Source organism: Peromyscus eremicus, chromosome 14 (genome assembly GCF_949786415.1).
Source record: "Peromyscus eremicus chromosome 14, PerEre_H2_v1, whole genome shotgun sequence".
Classification (NCBI taxonomy): domain Eukaryota; kingdom Metazoa; phylum Chordata; class Mammalia; order Rodentia; family Cricetidae; genus Peromyscus; species Peromyscus eremicus.
Window position 1 is genome coordinate 26608082 of NC_081430.1, and position 14527 is coordinate 26622608.

The following is a 14527-nucleotide window of genomic DNA, read 5'->3' on the forward strand; positions in this document are numbered from 1 at the left end:
AGTAAAAAGTTCATAAAAAAAAAAAAACCCAAATGGTTAGCCGTTGTGATTGGGAGCTATGTCTTTCTCCTAGAGGTTGTGTTATCTGCTTTCCAGTGTGGAAAGAGGACTTGAAGAGAAAATGCTGTGGCTTAAGATGGTTGCAGATGAAGAACAGACTCTGTTCTGTTTATTCCCATCAGGAGAGAAGGGCAGAACAAAGGGCAGAGAGTGAGAAAGAGACAGATTTCTTTGTGAGAATAAAGAGAAGACAGAATCAGCCACTGCCTTTTTCACTGGTTCTTATTCAGGACTTCAATAAAATGACCATTAAATGGATTTTGATTCATAGTCACTATGGAAAATGAAAGAGTGAGTCTCAATATTGTATGTAGGTGGATGCTTCTCTGTTCTTCCTGGATAGCTTTATCCACAAAATCTATTTTATAGTAGGTATGGGGGGAGTCCGAGTTATTAGCTGGACCAATCATAGACTGACAACAAGCACAGAAAACAGTCACTCAGCAGTGTCCATCCGCCCTTAGCTCATGCCAAGTTCTGCAATCTAGTGAAAGTCTGGCCCATTGATTCAATACCACCGTAAGAACTCCAGCCCCATGGACCTCTTGTTCAGTCCCCAGCAGTAAACCAAAGCGCGCTAGCATGACCTTTGTGTTCAACATTGTTTAGCTCTTGAAATCTTCAAGATGAGTTCCCATTGCCTTTATAGCCCCCTCTTTGCTCTAGTTCTCGTGTTTCTATCCTTCCTCTGCAGCAATAATTTAATAGAACTAATTACGTCTTTAGAAATAGCTAAATAAGCAAATGAATGAAGCTCTCTTTCCGTTTTCCCAATGCCGGGTCAAGTGGCTCCTCAAGTGTGTCTGAAATGATACCCTTTCACGTCTGGCTTGAGTCTTCTTTGGGGATTACTTTTTTGTGATGTTCTGTTAGACTCACCAAGTGTGTTAGAGCAGTGCTGTTTTATCCAATTTAATGGAATAACTGGAAAATCGTAGGACTGTAGAAATTTAACATTGGAGAAAGTACCCCACAATTTCTGTTTTATAATTGTGAGTTCTCCATGCATGTTTATCTTAAGTCTTCTAATTATGAATTATGCTTTCACTTGTACAATTTTAAATATCAGCTTCATTTGTTATTTTGTTTCTAGTACCTATAACATCACTGCTTTTTCTTAGTTTATATAATACTTTGTCTTTTATAGTAATAACATGGGTAAATAACTTTTATTCTAAAACACAAATTAATTGTTAATGCCTTTAATGTCTAGCTGAAGGTCATGGTGGGCTGTCCATGATAAACAAAAATCAGTACCTTTTATCATTCTATTAAAATTTTACAAATCGAAGCAAGTCAACACAAAGAGCATCTACTGTGGAAGTCTCTCATTAGTTAAGAGATAGATATTCGCTTGTCATGGCCCAGTTTTAACATATAAGACACATGGCTTGAGTCATATAAAAATTATAACCCTGCATTGGAATTACCTAGTAGCCTTTTAAAGAACACCAATTGGTGGCCGCAGAGACGCTGCAGTGGTCAAGAGCACTCACTACTCTTGCGGCAGACCAGAGTTTGTTTCCCACACCCACACTGGGTAACTCCAGGTCCAGGGGATATGACACTATCTTCTGATCTTCATGGGCACATCTGCACTCATGTGCACACACACACACACACACACACACACACACACACACCTTAAAAAAGAAAAAGACCGCTAATTGGTCCCAGCCCCAAACACTGATTTAAGTGATATGTGAGTACTTAGTTACAGACTTCTTAACAAACTCCTCTATTGATTTGAATCTAAGTCCTAACTCACAATGCACTACATTTGAATGAAAAAAGACAAATGCAACATATACACAAGTAGCAAATTTATGGTTATTCTTTATCATGTCCCGCCATTAGTTTGAAGTAAAATAGAGTGTTTTTCATTGATTCATTCATTCACCAATTTGTTTATCATGTATATAATGTACTCCTCCTATAGATGTTACAAAATGCCACATTTTTTCCTTTACCTTGTGGGTCTCAAAATCAAATTAAATGCTCTCTAACAGAAATGCTGTTGGTAATGAAAAATGAGGGAGAAAACTGGAGGAAGCTAGTTTACAGAAAAAAAATAATGTAGTGGGTAGAGCTAATTTTCAAGACCACACTTCCTAATATTATACACAGATTTAGAATTCATTATGAATTTGAGAGGTACAAAGAATCCATAATGCTCATACTTGAGCTGGTAACTCTTCTGACCACAGGACCTGTCCAACTGCATACAGACCTCACCTATGAGGTTGGCCTTGGTTTCATCCACTTGCATTCTGATGTCAGTTTGTTGTCTACTTGGGGGACCCAAAATTAGCTCATAAAATAGTATTGATGGTCATAATCAAGAGCAAATCATGTGCTTTATCCCTTAAAGTCTCTCATATGGTTTTATAATTATTCTTATTGACTGAAGTTGGTTATCCATACAGTTTTGAACTCCTTTGCTCACACTTTGCAACATATAAGACATGCTAGGTTTTAGAAGCAGTGTAAATTTTTAAACCAAGTTCACCGGAAATAAAAATGTACAGTGAGGAGGAGCCGCAAAAGGGATTGTGGGAGAAAGGCTTCTTCCTTTCCTCTGGCGGCAGCCATCAGGTGAGCCAAGATGGGTGCATACAAATACATCCAGGAGCTGTGGAGGAAGAAGCAGTCGGACGTGATGCGCTTTCTCCTAAGGGTCCGCTGCTGGCAGTACCGCCAGCTCTCGGCGCTGCACAGGGCTCCCCGCCCCACCCGGCCTGACAAAGTGCGAAGGCTGGGATACAAGGCCAAGCAAGGTTATGTCATATACAGGATTCGTGTCCGCCGTGGTGGCCGCAAACGCCCAGTTCCTAAGGGTGCAACTTATGGCAAGCCTGTCCATCATGGTGTTACCCAGCTAAAGTTTGCCCGAAGCCTTCAGTCTGTTGCTGAGGAGAAAGCTGGACGCCATTGTGGGGCTCTGAGAGTCCTGAATTCTTACTGGGTTGGCGAAGATTCCACATATAAATTTTTTGAGGTTATCCTCATTGATCCATTCCATAAAGCTATCAGAAGAAACCTTGACACCCAATGGATCACCAAACCAGTCCACAAGCACAGAGAGATACGTGGGCTGACATCTGCTGGCCCCAAGAGCCGTGGCCTTGGAAAGGGCACAAGTTCCACCACACTATTGGTGACTCTCGCCGTGCAGCCTGGAGAAGGCGCAATACTCTGCAGCTCCACCGTTACCGCTAATACACGTAATGTTTGTAAAATTCATACCCAATAAACAATTTAGGAACGTCAAAAAAAAATGTACAGTGAGAATTAGAGTTGTGATTATCATATTTTACCCCAAAGTAAATTTACCAGGGAGAAATTCACAAATACACTCTTTTACTTTGGATTTGAAGTAAAGGAGTTGAAAGCAACGCAAACGCTATTTACAAGAAAAGAATGAAAACTTGCTTTTGCTTCTGTTTGCAATTGGAAGTGGAATTACTTGGGGTAAAACAGTGTTTTCTAAGCTTGGCAATTTTGAATATCAAGGCAAAGTTTTGTAGCCATTAGCAATCTATTTGGGCCTCAGCAAATTGGACTCTGTGTACTCTGAGGATTATTTAAAAAATATAACATTTTGAATTCATTCAAAACACATGCCTTAGTAAGGTCTATGGGTTTTAACACAATTATCATATTATCATGTATTTTTCTTCTCTGTGTATTCTCTCTGGGAGTGAGTACATTTTCATCCTTCTCCAAAGGAAACTATTTGCTTGTTAGTTCTATCATTGGAATTTGTCAAGGCATTATGGGTAAAATAAAAAAAATGGAAATTAAAATTGTAGTTGTTAATACATGTGTAAATGAAGTCCAAGCCTTCATAGTTGGGAACAAAGTCTAGACAGACACCCGAGTTTGACTAGTCATCCCATTTCCTGTGTGAGATTGCCTACAGTGGTTATTTTTCTTTGCTATAACATAATATTGCTGGGAGCTATAAAAAAAACATATGCCAAGCAAGCCAGGAGGTATAAGCAAGCAAGCAGCATTTTTCTGTGGTCTCTGCTTCAGTTCCTGCCTCCAGGTTCCTGCCCTGAGTTTCAGTCTTGGCTTCCCTCGTGAGGGACTGTAAATGCGTAAGCCATGAGGGACTGTAAATGTGTAAGCCAAATAAACCTTTTCCACCAAAGTTGTTTTGTCGTGGTATTTTATCACAGCAGTAGAAGCCTGACAAAGACAACAATCAAAGCTCTACTTCCCCATCCATAAAAAGAGAACGGCATCTATATGGAAGGATGTTTTGAAAACTAGGCATAATGTAGGTAAGTTATTGAAAACAACATTTGGTAACTGGGAGGTAGCAAACCAAGTGTACGTTATTTTAGATTCTGTTTTAAAAACAGTGTGATTTGGATCCTAGGTTATCAAAACTATATTGGTTTTCCCATTTGTAAGAAGAATATAATACTTATATTATATTATTAACTCTACTAATAAAAAGAAATTGCAATGCAAGAAGTGGATTTAAATAAATTGGATGAAGGTAAAAATCAAGTTTTTCTAAGTGGACAGTTTGAGACATGTACAACTGATGCTTTATCTTTTCTAGAAGCATGGTAAAGAAAACTAATAATTTCTAATTATATAATAAAAAACTACATAGAAGTTGTCAAAGTTAATGCTTTAACCCTGGATTCTATAATTAATGACATGCTGTTATTAGAATAAACAAATTTAAGTGACAATGAAATTTTCTACAGTAACATTAGTACTCATAAGTATTTAATATTTCAAACACTCTAAAATTTTTTTTCTTAGAATCACATTTCCTGGAAGTCCTACAAGCAAAAATAAATAAATAAAAAAATAAACAAACAAACAAATAAATAAATCTTGATACCAACAGTAAATAGGGGTTTGGAATTGCTAAGCAGCACTCATTGTCAGGTGCTAGGCTACTCTTAACAGGAATGTGTAACTTCTAAACTAACTTCCAGGGCTGGGCACGTGCAAGTCTATAGATTCCATCTCCCCCAGATCAACACTGAACAATTATTTTATGCCCAACAGAAGACTTAAAGCCACAGGTCTATATTGTCCTCAGGGCTCACGCCCTCCATGAAAAAGGTAGAAATGTGGGATCACTTATAATACTTATTATTCCTTTTCTAATTATTGTTCCTGTCACCAAGTGACATCCAGGACTCAGCTGTATTTTCCTTTAACTTCACAGTTCCAGGAGCTACTAAATCTACTCTCTAACAAATCTTTTCTCTCCACCAGCTTCAGGAGTCATTTGCATCTCCCGTGACATATTGTGGGACCTTGGGCTGTTGGGAAATTATTCGGACCATGATTTTGAAACATGAGTTTTTCCTCTCTCGAGACAACTTTCTCAGCTTATATTTTCTCCATGTCTTCACTCCTACCAAAGAACAATAACAGAATATCAAAACCTGTTTCCGCTATGGGTCTTCAAACAGGAATGGACGGGAGAAAAATGAAAGGAGGGGAAAACAGTAAAAATGAGGAGCAATTAATCCAAAAGGAAAGAGGGAAGGCTTAAAGTCCCACGCACTCTGACCAGTTCGCATCTGACTTCAGTAAGGGAAGAGAAGGGATAAGCTGGAAGTGACAGCGCAGAGCGCGCAGTAGGGAAGCAGGTCGTGTCCCAGCCGCAGGACAATTTGTTCTCAGAACTAGAACCAGGGCAAAGCCAGTGAAGGATTATGTTGTGGGAACCCTGATGATAAACACATTCGGGATGAAAGAGGGAGCCCCTCCCCAGTGCTGTGGGCACAAAAATTGAAAACAGGATGATGTAACTCAGAAAAATAGAAAGATCCCGGATTCAGCTCCCGCGAAGTGCCAGGCACTGGGGGCACCTTGTGCAGCTCCAGTCTCTGGGGCGGGGAGGAGGCACTTTCCTCTGAGTGGCCTGGAGAGCAAAGAGAGAGGAGACAGGAGACAAGGTGGAGGACAGCAGTCTGTAGCTGGGGAGGCTTCAGGCTTAGATGTGGGTAAGAAGTGTGCATTATGCAGCTGGTGAGGCAAACGGAGTGTGGCAATGCATTTACTACCCTGGTGAAGAATAAAGGTGGCTTGAGGATATGGGTATGATGAGCCGTAAAGACTTGACTCTTGAAAAACAAATCACAGAGCTTAAAACTGCACTAGCGATACTCATAACATGCTTTCATCCAATTTCATTTCTATACATCCTGGGGATCCTGAGTGAAGCCTAAAATGACCACAGGAGTGCCTGCTATTATTGCCATTAACTGATGAGAAATCTCGAGGACAGCAGATAAGCTGTTTCACCCAGGGTTCTGCAACCAAAGCCAGCTTCCATGTTGGATCCCTTTCCTCTGGATTTCTCACCAAGACATCTGTCCAACCATTTTACAAAAGTATGATCGCGGGAACATTAATTCTGCAGAAAAACAGCAAGTTTCTACCTGAAGGTAACTTTTGTCTTGAGCATGCTCGATAAGCAGTCAAACATGTTTCTCACTTGGAGCTGTAAAAATGATTATATACTCTAGTAAACTTCCAATGGGGGTATAAAATACATTTTTCTTTAAAGTTAATTGACCTCAGAACTCTTGCAGTCTGCCTTGCAGACTGAGGGTCATATAGAATACACTGGAAAACATTACATCAGTGAGTGCTGGGTTAATGAGGAAGTTAGGACAATCTGTTTCAGTACAGGCACAGAAACACAGGTGTGAAGGAGATTATAAAAAGGTGAGTATGGACTAATAATATCAATGTTCATTGACAGAGAATGGCTAGTACCACTGCTCATAAATATTAGGGCATCTAGAAGCCCAAATTAAGTATGCTTCATTATGGACGATTTAGACATAATGGATACAGAGAGCATTTAGTCAAATGTGTGACAACGAGACTGTTTGTATCTGTTAAAAACAACCTGCTTTCTAAAAGGTCCAAAGAGCTCTTGAAACTCAACAATAAGAAAATGAACAGCTAATTTAAAAATGGACCAAAGATCTTAACAGATGCCTCACCAGAGACCACATATCGATGACAAATAAGCATGTTAAAAGATGTTCTACATCCTACACCATAAGGAAAGAGCAGACTAAAACAACATAAGTTATCATACACAGAATGGTCCAAATCCACACCATGATAATATCAAATGCTGACAAGAAAGAGAAGCAAGAAGAATTCTCACTCATTGTTGGTAGGGATGTAAAATGGTGTAATTATATTGGATGACAATTTGGTAATTTTTTGTGAAATAAAGCTGTAGTAAATTCAGACAATAAAATCTTATTCATTGTTATTCATTGTCACTCATTAGGAAGGAAAGGGGAGGGAAGGGGAAGAGAGGAAGTACTTTAAACCCATATTATTGAAGTGGAAGAAGACAATCTAAAAAGGTTACAGAAATGCATGATTCTGGTTATATAGCCCTCTGGAGAAGGCAATCTATAGAGACAGAAAAAGATGGGAGATTGCCAGGTTTGGATTTGGGAGAGGGTTGAAAGTGCAGAGAGCACAGAGGACCTTAAGTATCCTGTATTGTACTCTAAAGGCAACTTCATATCATTTTACAATTTTCAAAGCCCAAGAACATACAATATCCTCAATGAGCTCTAATGTAAACTAAAGACTTTGGGTGATCATGGCATCAGTGCAGGTTAATCAGTGATAACCAGTGTGCTTCTTGGGTACACTTTGGTATTTGGAGGAAGGTATACATGTGGGAGTTCAGGAAACAACTTCTGTTCTTTCCTTTCAATTTTGCTGTGAATCTAAATTTTTTTTTAAAAAAGGAGTCTTAAAAAGTGAGCCCAGTTTTTAAATGAGAGTCAAGCTGCAAATAGGCAAGAAAAAAATCACAGTTTAAGTCTTACATTAAGATCTTTGATTAATTTTGAATTGATTTTTGTACAGAGTGAGAAATTAGACATTTCTACATATGGCTATCTTGGTTTCCCAGTACTATATGATGGAGAATGACACCCCCTTTGCTACCCCATATAGTTTTTAGACACCTTTGCTGAAATTAGACCAGCAGTGTGGGTTGATTTCTGAGTCCTCTATTTCTAGACCACTGAGGTACAGGTTTCACTTTTCTTTCCAGGTCTGTAATCTGTTGATGGGCTTCTAGGCTTGTTCTCCCCTGACTATAGCAGATAGGACAGCTACAAAGGAGGATACTCAAAGTTGCTGTTGCATGCTGACTTAGTCTTTTGAGCATCTGACCAGGAATGGTACAGCTGGATTGTGCTATAGTGCTGCTTTTGGTTTTCCAAGGAAGCATACTGATTTCCACAGTGGCTGCACCCATTACACGTCCACCAGCAGTCAATAGGGCTGGCTCCTCTTTCCTTGCATGCTTAGCAATATCCATTCTCATATACTTTCTTGAGGTAGCCAGTCTGGATGGGGTGGTGCAGAATCTCAGAACAGTTTTAATTTGCATTGCCCAGATGGCTAGGGAAACTGAACACCTTTTCAAATATCTATTGACCATTTGTGTGTGTTTGTGAGAACTATCTATTATTCAGTTCATTGGCCCACTTATTGATTAGAAGATTTCAGCTCTTATGAGGAGGGTATCATTAAAGGAAATGGGGTGGGAGGAAAGTACAGTTGGGGAGGGAGGACAAAATGTATATTGGCATTTATGCAAGGATATATCATAATTAAGCCCATTAGTTTCATATACTAACATTTAAAATTAATTTGGAGATGGAGAAATAATGCATTAGTAGAGATAATGGAAAAGTCTGCTTCAAAATTTAAGAAGCTGATGACTTGAAAGTTTACAAAGAAAATGAGCCAATGACAATAAACTGACTACATGCTATTTATAATGTATATCTATATGTATATGTCTTCTTCCACTCAAACATAAACTTTGTAAGAGTAAAGATTATTGTAATCATCCCCCTATACCTTGACCAATTCCAGGGTCTAGAACAATGCCTGGCACACAATAGATCAATAAGCTGTGAATGGATAAATAACCCATGTAACAGACGGGGAAACTGGTGCCTAGAGAAGTTCAGTAACATTCTTTTTTTTTTTTTTTTTTTTGGTTTTTCGAGACAGGGTATCTTTGTAGCTTTGCGCCTTTTCCTGGAACTCACTTGGTAGCCCAGGCTGGCCTCGAACTCACAGAGATCCGCCTGGCTCTGCCTCCCGAGTGCTGGGATTAAAGGCGTGTGCCACCACCACCCAGCGTTCAGTAACATTCTTAATGGGTCACACTCTGTTCATGACTTAGGCCCATTGACTGCTCTGACTCCGAAGAACCGTGCTCTGTCTTCTGTCATAGGGTTAAATTGCCTCATTTCCGCTTTTCCTGATAGTTCTCTGGAATGTATTTTCTTTCCCAATTCTTATTTTTCTTCCTTCTCTCTTCATTTACTTCTTTCATTTTATTTTTTTTCCATTAAACTAGTCCACATTCATGTGTATTTGTGCTGATCACCATGATTGACACCGGAGATGCAGATCTAAGACATGTTGTCTACTCACCAAGAGCTGCCCTGCATAGAGGAACAGCAGACATATTGACAGATAAGTTCAAAATATGCATTAGTTTTCTTTTAATGAAATGGAAGTCATCTCATTCCTCATATTTCCTCTTTCTGGTAAAGTGTAAGGAATTTTTGCTCAAGGCTTGGGAGATGGCTCAGCGGATAAATCACTTGCTATTCAAGTTTGAGGGCCTGACTTTAGACCCTCCAGAATCTACATAAAAGTTGGGCAAACATGGCAGTGGCCTTCAACCCTGGCACTCGGGATGCAGAAATGGAGGATCCCTAGGGCAACCTGGGTAGCTAGACTAACTGAATTGGTGAACTGTGGGTTCAGTGAGAGACCCTGTCTCAATAAAAGAAGTGGAGGGAAATTCAGAAAGACACCTAGTGTCAACTTCAGAACTACACACGCACATGCACAGGCATGCTAACACATGTGTGCTTGCACACATGCAAACATGCATACACAAACACATGTACATAGCACTTATAGATACAAAAAGAAAGAGGAGATTTTATCCCAGGTTACTGCCTAATGAAATCTTCTTATTTCAATAGGCACAAAACACATACAGGCCATATTTCTTAACTTTCTTTTCCCTACAAGTCATTTCTGGCTCTTGGGGAAGCATATGTTGTATAAACAGAAAAAGATTCAAAGGATTATACATTTCATTGTCCATTAAGCAAATATTTATCATGTTCAAATCCTAGCACAAAGCATGTTGAGGGGTTAAAGATGAAATGACCTGTTGATGACCAGACAGATGTAACTGCACTGAAGACACCAAGCAGAAAACACAGTGTAGAGGACAAACTCAATTCAGGTTAGAGCAATGGGGATTAAAGTACAGAGAACTCAGCTTCAGGGCCTTCATGTTCAACAGCTTCTCCTTCTAAGCTTTCAGGGGTTGGTGTGTAGGGGCAGCGGGAAACACTCATCTAACTACCTAGTAAGATGAGCACCTTGAGGGTAGGAAGGATGAGTAATCGGTTAAAAGCAAATAGTACTTTTGCGGGAGATCCAAGTTTAGTGCCCAGCACTCACATGAGGTGGCTAACACCCACCGGTAAATGCAGTTCCAGGGGATCTGAGCCCCTCATCTGGCCTTAGGCAGCACCACACTCACATGCTCAAACCCATACCTACACACACACAGACACACACACACACACACAAATAAATAAATAAATAAATAAATAAATAAATAAATAAATAAAATCTAAACAGATAATCACTTTCTAGATTATTTTATTCATTAATAAAGTGCCCTCTCCAAATACTACAAATTTCTTGACTGCCAAACACCCAGGTAATCTGTGTCCTTACTTTGAGTGACATGCTAACCAATGCCAGTTTAAAGGATCTAACCATTAAGCTTTCATAATCTGACCTCCAGGAATCATGCTGCAAATTCTCTTAGAATACAAGTTTTCTTTGACGATGATTAGCTCATTGGTGCCACATGTTCTCTGGGGCATTACAACAACATTTTCAAAATGGCAAAATAATGAATGAGGCGTTTGATGGTTAAAACAAGTAAATAGGTGGTTTTTATTTTCCAATCACAACCTGCAACCACCCACCAGATTTTATTTTAAAAATTTCAGTGCTTATGGAAAAACTGTTGACTGACAACTATTATTTATAAAAGACCCTATAAAGGGTATTAAAGATGTCAAGAATGTTTTATCTGCTAACTTAAAACCTGTCGCAGACAGAAATAAAAACGGTTACAGAGTCAGCACATGCCTTTCATGTTACTGAAGCATTTGAGAGCACCTGGGCCAAGGTTATGTGTTCAGTTAGTGAAAATACATAATTCATGGGGCCAACAGAAAAGCCACTAGACAGGAAGATGGATGGATTGAACATTTTCTGTGCCACCAAACAGCTAATGATCAGGTAAACACCTCTGAGCAAAACAAAATCCAGATTTGTTCCAGTCATTCTCTGGCCACCTCCTGCGCCTCGTGAGAACTCGTGAGAACAGTCATGAGGCTTCTGGGGCCCTTTCCAGCATAGGCAAGTTACCTCGCCTTTGGAAGGCTGCATCTTCCTCCCACTGTTTACAGTCTAGCTTACTCAGAAGCACCTGAACACAGACCCGCAAACGCACATGCACACACACACACACACACACACACACACACACACACACACACACGCATGCACACAGTGTGATAGAAAAAAAAAACCCATAGAAAGCAGGTCAGAGAATTCAGTCCTCAGGATCGACTCACTTGGATATTTATCTACAAGAAACTCAGGCAGCACTTTAGTTTTAACTTTTTACTTTGGGGGGCTGTTGATCCCCATAGGTTAGGCACTGTGACATCTTGTCTAGGAAACTTGTCAGTATTAAACAGCCACAGTTGTGTAGTAAATGATATACAAATTTTTAAAGAAGGGATTTGTGCAATATAGGAAATATAAAGATGGTATCTGGTAAAATTGAGTTTACTTAGTTATCATGCATGTTGGTTTTAAAACACTGTACTTATGGATTAAATTTGTCGTATGTATATTTTACAATTTCCATTCTCTTACAATTCAATCTGTTGTATCCTTTTCATGTAAATACATGCACACCCATTATGTATTCAAAGCTGAGATTTTTTTAAAGCTATATATTCAAAGCCAGTGTATGTGGAATTAAAGTACACTATACAACTAATGAAAGGAGCTATGACAGGGAACATAAACAGCCTGTATTCACCTATAACGGTAAAGCAAATCACAATGTCATTGTACCTCCATTACGGCTTTATTTTGTCATCTGAATTTCTTCCTTCTTCAGAATTAAGTCCATTATGGTTTGTTGAGTTAATAACAAAACAGCTCTCTAAAAAATAATTTGCTAGATAACAGTAAATTAATATTGTTCTTGAGTCTAGCTCACCAATTATCCCAGCTTTGAATAAGAAACAGGCACTAGAGTCTGGAGAGATGTGCAGAGGTTGATAGCACGTGCTGCTCTTGCAGAGAGGACTCAGTTTCAGTTTCCAGAACCCACAGTCAGGAACCCTGCCTATAACTGCTGCTCCAAGGGAGCCAATGTCTTCTTATGGCAGCCATTCTCAAGATTGAAGATGCTTTCACAGGGGTCACCTACGACCATCAGAAAACATGGATATTTACATTACAATTCATAACAGTAGCAAAATTACACTTATGAAGTAGCAATGAAAATAATTTTATTTTTGGGCGTCACCACAATATAAGGAACTATATTAAAGGGTCACAGCATTAGGAAGGTTGAGAACCACAGTCTTCTAACTGCCATGGACACTTACATGCCTGTGATAGCACACACACACACACACACACACACACACACACACACACACCAAAATAAAAATTTTTTTTTAAGAAAAAGAGCTAGCACCAATCATTTGTCCAGCTTAGAAAAAACAGGACTCATTAGAAGCCACCATGTCACATTAGTCATACAAGTGTTTGCTGCACTGGCTGAAGGAAAAAAAAAACAAAAACAAAAAACAGCACCTGGACATCTTCACTTTGTCCTTGATTATTGATTAGTAGCTGATTTTCTAGAATGCTGCTCCAGAATTCCAAATACCTTGATTTCTCTAACTCCTATTTCCCTCAACATTTTCCTGTTGCCAACGTTTAGGTTATCTTACAAAGAACACATTCAATTTATTGCAGTCCTCCCTTTTACAAAACAATTAATGCCAGGTCTGAAAAGTGACAAAGATTCAGAACCACAGAAATAGTTAATGCTTTTGAATTTGTCATTTCTTCCAGTAATACTTGTTACTCTTCACCCTGCCCCAAATGGGATCTTTCCAATTTTCTACAGTAAAGAAATAGCATCCTCTTGGACCCAATCAATTCTCACTTAACAATGTGAAAACATTTGAGACTGATTTTAACATTAGAGGAATAGATGATAGAGACAAAGAGACACGTACTGAAGAAATAATGAGGTGAGTTGTCAAATTGACAGCATGAATTATCTGTTACAATGTGCTCTCTCATGAGATGACAGCTTGTTATTCCAAGACCTGGCCCTGAGTTAGATTGGCCAGACTAAATGCTGCATTTTTAGAAACCGATCATGCAAAAGCCTTGGCTAAAAGTTCTATCTGGTGGCTTGGGATTTACTTTGGCATTGAAAAGCCAAAAGCGTCAGGCAACCCAGCATGTCTTACGCAAGAAATGCATTTCTCTAGAAAAGTGGGTGGAGGGAAGCTTATCCATCTGCCTTCATTTTGCTAGCACAGTTTAATGGAAGAAATAATCTAGAGTATATTAAGGTACACACTCATTCAACCTTTCAACAAAACCATGATATGTGGTGTATTCAAACATACACCAAGTTCCATTTGGAATATCTGCCATTGGGATTCTGCATTTGTTTCTGTGTATTTTAAAATTTTTTTGTAACTGTTGCTCAAATCCCAAATATCAGTTTTACTCACTATCTTCATAAAACTTAGAGGAGACCAATGGACCTTCTCAGAGTGCCTAAAAATATTGAAAGAGAGACTATGCAAGCAATTTGCTAGGCTTCTGCTGGCTCTAGATATCCCCTGCATGTATCTTTTGTCCCATAAGTGTTCATTTTGTGGGTTTACTGAATGGGATAATTGACATTTGCCTTATCTATCTCTATGCAGAGTTGTGTGGGAAATATACAAGGTAAATATGGATACATTCCTGACACTGCTTTGTTCACCTACAATGTGATGAAGAGGGGGCCCTGGCCACTACAGCAGGAATGTGTAGCCCCCATGTTTACACAGTCACCCACCACCACTGGAACCACATATGTAGAAAGGCACCTCCCTAACACTGATTTATTGTTTTTAGAAGGGATCTTACTATGTACCCTGAGATGGCCTTTTCAACACAAGACTCCCCTAGCCTGGCTCTCCACTGCTAGAGTACAATTGTATGACTCCACACCCAGATTGGCCATGATTTTTAAACTAAACCCTATAAAGAG

At 39.2% G+C, this 14527-nt stretch overlaps 1 protein-coding gene and 1 pseudogene across 1 annotated transcript in view; one reads left to right on the forward strand and one right to left on the reverse strand.

Annotated features, from left to right (window-relative positions):
- Slc25a21 (solute carrier family 25 member 21) overlaps positions 1-14527 on the reverse strand; it is a 482653-nt gene that overhangs the window by 315394 nt on the left and 152732 nt on the right. The window lies entirely within an intron of this gene.
- On the forward strand, positions 2598-3338 carry LOC131924630 (large ribosomal subunit protein eL15-like; annotated as a pseudogene).